We start from the raw sequence: 8,243 nt of genomic DNA, 5'->3' as shown, positions 1-8,243 counted from the left end.
CAGAATAGCAATATGATGCATGTAAAATGCATACATGAACTTTGTCCTTTACTAGCATGAATTCCCACATATTTTCAACATATATGATGATAATACCATGTTTCACATTGATTTATGTGGATTGACCAATGATCCCCTTTATTTGGTTCATAACTCTATAGAACGGGAAATTTATGTTTTGTGTATTTTTCACTTTCAGAGACCTGTACTGTGTCAAATTGAGATAGCATTTTGGGGACGTCATTTTTTCACCAGAAGAAGCAAGATGGAATTTTGGAGAATACCTGGAGGGCTTGGAGACCCAAAAGAGACCAGGTGGCGCACCGGGCGCGCCACCACCCCTCTTTTGGCCGTCGATCGTCCAATTCGCTTGATTCTTTTGTGAATCGACGTATTTTGACCTAAAACACTATATATATGACCCTCGAGGGCTCTCTAGAGGAGATCACCGCAGAAACACCAAAACACAAAAACAAAGGCTGCATCAACGAAGATTGGAGGGGGAAACTCCGCCGGAGCCGCCGCTGGAGGGATCTCCACCTTCTCCAACGTCTTCCTCATCATCACCATGATCAAGGGGGAGAACTCCACCTCCGAATTACGGGTTTGTGGTAGTAGCTTGATCTATTTCGCTCATGTTCTTCATAGTTCTTAGTACCATATGAGTTGCTCAACATGATTATTGTCATATTTGTAATACCTATGTGGTGGATCTTTATTCTATGATTTTATGCTATGAGATTTGACTATACTTTATGTAAGATGTATTGATAGATGCATATTATATAACCCGTTCTTAAGTATTCGTTCTGATCCAACTTGTATGCAAGAACGTGTGTGGGGTGATGTGTGTCTTAGATGGAATAGCATGGTTTTAGTGATTGAATAGTGACAAGAAATTCATGATCTATTATGGTTTTGCCTTTTCTTTTGCTATCTCACTAGGGATAAAGTGAATGCATGTGCTATGTTTGTCACATGACAAAAGTGATGATCTTATTTTTTCAAGGTAGCATATTTGATATTCAAACATCATGTCAAAGTACATATGGCTATACTCCGTTAATTCTTAATACAAGATTGCATGATGTTTTTCCTGTCTTGTGGAGTATAAGAGAGATGCATTGCATCATATCTATGTTAGGACGTGATTCCCATATGAATGCATATCTTACACATGTTGAAGTTATTTTCTTTATATCTCATTGATGAATTGTTATTGTCCACTACAACTTAAAAGAGTGAATAGTCAAGTGAACCCATGAACCCCGGTCCAAATTTAATCATAAGAAACACATTTCATTAGATTTATCTTACTTTTTATTTGAAGCACTATTTTAATTCGGAAATACAAAAATATTTATCTTTCTTATTTGCACACAAAACCCCAAAACAAACAAACATTTACCAATTTTACTTAGTTTACTTTACTTGTTTAGTTTAGTTTACTCTATTTACTACTTTATTTTACTTTTACTTATACGGAACCTTGTGCTTGACAACCACATGCATGGTCACAAAAGCATGATCACAAAAGCAGTCACCACCTCATTCATGGTCTGAACATTCCATTTCTAGCAGGGTGACGAACAATAGCCCACCGAGTTTGCAACACACAAAATGCCCACTCCACATCTTTCCTGCAAGCCTCTTTTTTTGAAACCTTTTCTACTGCAGGGGAAACCTAGCTTTTCCTGCAAGCCTCTTGTCTATGGGAAAACCTCTTCGTTTTCTCTATTGGAGGATTACAGACCGTCATCACTACAGTGTGGCCCAATCCGGATAGATGCCATCAACAATATAATACGGCTTGTTTTGTATGCATTGCCATTGATCTCATAGCTAACCACAAGAGCATTGCCTTCCACAAGCCTGAAGAATGTCGTAGAGCGCTAGAGCATGTTGATGTCATTATGGGAGATGGCCATGACAAATAATGAGTACCAATCAACATATCATGTGAGTCCATGCTGTGTGTGGAGGCAACAACTTCCTTGTGACGGTAAAGCACACGTCCGTTGGGAACCCCAAGAGGAAGGTATGATGAGCACAAAAGCAAGTTTTCCCTCATAAAGAAACCAAGTTTATCGAACCAGTAGGAGATGAAGGCCACGTGAAGGTTGTTGGTGGAGGAGTGTAGTGCGGCGCAACACCAGTGATTCCGGCGCCAACGTGGAACCTGCACAACACAATCAAAATACTTTGCCCCAACTTAACAGATGAGGTTGTCAATCTCACCGGCTTGCTGAAAACAAAGGATTAAACGTATGGTGTGGAGAATGATGTTTGTTTGCAAAGAACAACAGAGAACAGAGATTGCAGTAGATTGTATTTCAGATGTAAAAGAAAGGACTGGGGTCCACAGTTCACTAGTGGTGTCTCTCCCATAAGATAAATAGCATGCTGGGTGAACAAATTACAGGTGGGTAATTGACAGAATAGAGATTCATATACATATCATGATGACTACTATGAGATTTAATCAGGGCATTACGACAAAGAACATAGACCGCCATCCAGACATGCATCTATGCCTAAAAGTCCACCTTCGAGGTTAGCATCCGCACCCCTCCAGTATTAAGTTGCAAACAATAGACAATTGCATTAAGTATGGTGCGTAATGTAATCAACACAAATATCCTTAGACAAAGCATTGATGTTTTATCCCTAGTGGCAACAGCACATCCACAACCTTAGAACTTTCTGTCATTGTCCCAGATTCAATGGAGGCATGGACCCACTATCGAGCATAAATACTCCCTCTTGGAGTTACAAGTATCAACTTGGCCAGAGCCTCTACTAGCAACGGAGATCATGGAAGAACATAAATAGCACATATATGATAGATCAATAATCAACTTGACATAGTATTCAATATTCATCGGATCCCACCAAACACAACATGTAGCATTACAAATAGATGATCTTGATCATGATAGGCAGCTCACAAGATCTAAACATGATAGCACAAGAGGAGAAGACAACCATCTAGCTACTGCTATGGACCCATAGTTCAAGGATGAACTACTCACTCATCATTCCAGAGGCGGGCATGGTGATGTAGAGCCCTCCGGTGATGATTCCCCTCTCTGGCAGGGTGCCGGAGGCGATCTCCTGAATCCCCCAGATGGGATTGACGGCGGCGGCGTCTCTGGAACTTTTTCCGTATCGTGGATCTCGGTACTAGGGTTTTCGCGACGGAGGGATTAATTAAGCGAAGGGGCAGCGCAGGGGGTGCCCGAGGGGCCCACACCATATGGCGGCGCGGCCAGGGGTGGGGCCGCGCCGCCCTATGGGGTGGCTGCCTCATCGCCCCTCTTTGTCTCCTCTTCGGACTTCTGGAAGGCTCCGTGCAAAATAAGACCGTGGGCTTTTGTTTCGTCCAATTCCGAGAATATTTCCTGTGTAGGATTTCTGAAACCAAAAACAGCAGAAAACAGGAACTGGCGCTTCGGCATCTTGTTAATAGGTTAGTGCCGGAAAATGCATAAAAACATTATAAAGTGTGAACAAAACATGTAGGTATTGTCATAAAACTAGCATGGAACATAAGAAATTATAGATACGTTGGAGACGTATCAGTCCACAACTTCAAGAATGACAATGCATACCTCGCATGCCCGATATAGTGCCCATTCCATGCAAATGGATAGTTCTTCTACTCTCAATGCATGCAATCTATGATTCCGATCATCCCTGGAAACCGTCTTGTCTTGTTGATCAACAACAGTCAAAAAGTGTCGGCAATAGTTGGCTCTCGCAAGTAAAGATCATCGAACACCGCAATCACAACTTGGAAGAACTTGTACATCGCATCAAGGCAGGTGATCTCTCTCATTTGCAAGTACTATTCAAGGAGACCACCAACCACTCCATATGCAAGAATACAGATAGCTACAAAAAACTTTTGATAAGAGGTAAATCCTAGCTTACCAGTGGCATCGGGCCTGCATCCTAAGTAGGGGCGCAGTCTCTCACAGCTTGTAGAATAGTCAAGAACAAGTATCTTGGCATCAAATAGCGTCGCCGGAACATGGCCTCCATGAAGACCAACTTAGTGGGGTGGAAGTAGTCCCGATACAGTCGGTAGTGGCCACCCTCTCGATCGCGCTTTAGGTTGCCCCTGCGAGGCATCGTCGACCCCATGTGCACCGGCCTCTGCCTCTCAGTGTGCTCGCGGATGAGGGAGGTCGCGACAACCATGAGCTCCAAATAGCCGTCGGCTCCTTGTTCGACGAACTGTCGAATACTTCCTTGATGAAGAAGCCGATCGCCTGCCTGAGGTCCATTTGCGGGGCAGAAATAATAAGGGATCAATGGCCTTCATACTTTCTGAAAATGGCCGAAAATGGTCCAGGGTTTCGTATCGAGCAATTGACCGAACAGGTTCTGGGCGTCGATGCCAGCGGGATGTTAACAAGAGAAAAACAGCGGGGCAGGGGCTGCAACGAGGCCAACATGGGCACTTCACAACGCCGGGACCAATAGTGTCCTCCGACGGGCCGAACAAAAGATGCCGACGATGGCGAGCGGGAGGGGGTAGACGGTGTCGTTGCTTTAGGGTTGCAAAGTGGAAGGAGGGACGCAAATTGGTGTGATGGGTTTGGTGTCCCGGGCGGGAGAGCCCTAGACTGAGTAGAGGAGGACATAATGATCAATTTATATCAAGCTGCTAGGTTAGGTCTTACCCGTTTTCTATCCGTGTAGCTGAAAGAGGGCGGATGAGGCAGCGTTTGGATAGAGTTGTTGGTAATATGGCATGGTCTAATCTTTTTCCAAATGCAATTGTTCGTAATATGGAGTATGCTCATTCTGATCACAGACCAATCCTCGTTGATACTGAATACCTACAAGTAGAGGACCTTGGCCGATCTAGGCCAAAGCGCTTTGAGGCTCGCTGGCTAAGAGAGAAGGAATTCAGGGATGTTGTATTGCATGCATGGGAAGAAGCGGCAGTGGCCAATCCGGGGGCTGGAGTGCTGGGCAAGCTAAGTCACTTGCATGAAGCCCTCCACGTGTGGGACAGATCGATTCTCAAAAAACCAAAGAAACGGATTAGGCAAGCTCAAAGGGATTTTGAAAAAGCGGTTAGTGGGGAAATCTCGGATGAAAGTGAGGCAAAGGCAAAGGAGTTAGCTGAACTTATTGAGTTACTGCTAGAACAGGATGAGATCCATTGGCTTCAACGTTCTCGCGCGAATTGGTTGACCCTAGGCGATCGCAACACCTCATTCTTCCATAACTTTGCTTCTGCTCGGCGTAAAAAGAACTTCATCAAGAAATTAAAACACGATAGTGGTGCTTGGGTTGAAGGTACGGGGTCTCTAAAACCTTTGTTTTTTCAATACTTCTCTAATCTGTTTACTTCAGAAGTTCATGAAACAGACCCGGCTTTCTTGAAGAAAATTCAGAATAAAGTGTCGCAACAAATGAATGATGAACTGCTGAAACCCTTCTCCGCTGATGAAGTGAAAACGGATATTTTCTCTATTGGTGATTTTAAAGCTCCTGGGCCGGATGGTATTCATGCAGTGTTCTATAAAAAATTCTGGGATATATGTGGAGAGGAAATCACATTAGAAGTCTTGCAAGCCTTAAATTCTGGAGTTATTCCTGAAGGTTGGAACGATACTTCTGTCGTTCTTATCCCAAAAATTGATGACCCTGAGCCAGTGACTCAGTTTTGCCCCATTAGTCTATGCAACTTCATTTACAAGATCATCTAAAAAATGTTGGCTTCTAGACTCAAAATTATCTTGCCTGATATTATTAGCCCTATGCAGAGTGCCTTTGTTCCTGGACGGCTTATCACTGATAATGTTCTTGTGGCATATGAGAGCATTCATGCTATTAAGAATAAAAGAATGGGGGCGAACGGGAATTGTGCTGTGAAGTTGGACATGCACAAGGCTTATGACCGCGTTGAACGGATCTTCCTCGAAAATATGATGAGAAAGTTGGGCTTTGCAGAACAGTGGATATTACTGATGATGGCCTGTGTTCGTTCTGTGAGATACCAAGTGAGATTTAATTCTGAGGATACTGAGATGTTTCTACCTTCCAGAGGGCTCCGTCAAGGTGACCCTCTCTCCCCTTATTTGTTCCTTTTGTGTGCGGAAGGACTTTCAAGTCTCTTACTGTATGAACAAGAAGTTGGTGGTATTGATGGGGTTCGGGTGTGCAGAAATGCACCGTCAGTTTCACACCTCTTATTTGCTGACGATTCCCTTATTCTCATGAAAGCTGATATGACCAATGCAACTTCCTTACAGTCGGTTCTTGATTCCTATTGTGCAAATTCTGGATAGTTGGTGAGTCTGGCAAAGTCGAGCATTTTCTTTTCTCTGAATACTCATGTCATTTTGCGAGCAGAAATTTGTGAGGCCTTACATATTGATACAGAGGCCCTGTCTGATAAATATTTGGGCTTACCGGCCTTGGTTGGGGCGGATAGAAGCGACTTTCTTACACTTCAGTGAAAGGATTATTCAGAGGATTTCTGGGTGGAAAGAGAAGCTCCTTTCTATTGGGGCGAAAGAAATCTTACTAAAAGCTATATCTTAGGCAATCCCAGTTTATGCTATGTTTGTATTCCAAATTCCAAAAGGAGTATGCAAGAAGATGATGGATGCTATCTCCAGTTTCTGGTGGGGTGGGGGGGGGGGATGATGAAAACAGTAATAAAATGCATTGGTATGCCTGGTGGAAACTTTGTTATCCTAAAAAGGAGGGAGGTATGGGATTTAGAGATTTCCATTCTTTTAATCTTGCAATGCTGGCTAAACAAATATGGAGGCTTATCAAGGACCCAGATTCTTTATGTGCCAAGGTTCTTAGAGCTAAATACTACCCTCATGGTGATGTCCTTAAAGCAGGGCCAAAAGCAGGTTCTTCATTTATATGGCAGAGCATTATTGCTGGCTTAGCTACATTTAAAAGGGGTTATATATGGCGTATTAGTAATGGTGAAAATGTCAATATTTGGACTGACCCATGGATTCCATCGAGCGTGAATAGAAGGGTGACCACACCCCGTGGCTCCATTGTCTATACCAGGGTGAGCGATTTAATTGATACTGATAGTGGTTCTTGGGATGAAAGTCTGCTTAGAATGCTCTTTAACACTTGTGATGTGGAACGGATTCTTTGTATCCCTCTGAATAATAATGGGTTTAGTGATTTCATTGCTTGGTCGCATACCCAACATGGACAATATATAGTAAAATCAGAATATCATAGCGAGTGGAGACATCAATTTGGAGCGAGAGGTAATCTTCTTGCGCTCCCTGGAGGGTCTGCAACTAATCCTATATGGAGTACCTTGTGGAAACTAAAAATACCGAGCAAAGTGAAGATTTTTGTATGGCGAGCTTTACATGGAATCCTTCCCCTAAAAAGTATTTTGGCTAACCGCCATATTGGGAACTCGGGTGAATGTCCAATATGTCATCAAGGACCTGAAGATATCAGACATCTTCTATTTCAGTGTCTTCCTGCGGTACAGTTGTGGAGGGCTCTCGGTATTTCCGAAATTATTGATGAGGCCATTGTGGTGGATAGAGCAGGTTCTTCGATACTGGAACATCTTCTACAGCTGGAGTCTAACACGTTCCCAGGGATAAGCATGGTCAATTTAAAGGAAACTATCTCGGTAACTTGCTGGTACCTTTGGTGGATATGTAGGAGGCGTACACATAATGAGGATGTCCCACCTATGTACAAATGCAAGCTATCTATTTTGGGTATTACGGCGAACGCAGCCAAAGCTAATCAGAATATGGCTAACCCGGGAACTATTAAATGGTCTAGACCGAACCCTCGCTTTGTGAAACTGAATGTGGATGCGGCATTCCAAGCTGATTCGTTATTTGGTGCAGTGGGAGCAATTCTTAGGGATTTCAATGGAAACTTTATTGCTGCTTCAAATGTGGTTATGCCATGTGTCTCATCGGTGGCTCTAGCATAGGCTATGGCGATGAAAGAGGGCTTGCGCTTAGCTGAAAGTATGGGATGTAACAGAATTATTGCTGAATCTGATTCTTTGGAGACTATCGAAGCCCTCTCGGGGAAGCAATGTGGTGGAGTGAATCATGTGATGTCTTTGCTCATTGTGTAGATCTGGCATCTATCATTGGAAGTGTGGAGTTTCAACATTGTCCAAGGGAGGCAAACCAAGTTGCGCATGAATTAGCTCGCTATAGTATTATTAATTCTAGTTCTTGTAATTGGGTCGATGAACCCCC

Source organism: Lolium rigidum, chromosome 6, assembly GCF_022539505.1.
Source record: "Lolium rigidum isolate FL_2022 chromosome 6, APGP_CSIRO_Lrig_0.1, whole genome shotgun sequence".
In the NCBI taxonomy this organism is placed as follows: Eukaryota; Viridiplantae; Streptophyta; class Magnoliopsida; order Poales; family Poaceae; genus Lolium; species Lolium rigidum.
Note: the sequence above shows the minus strand (reverse complement) of the source record.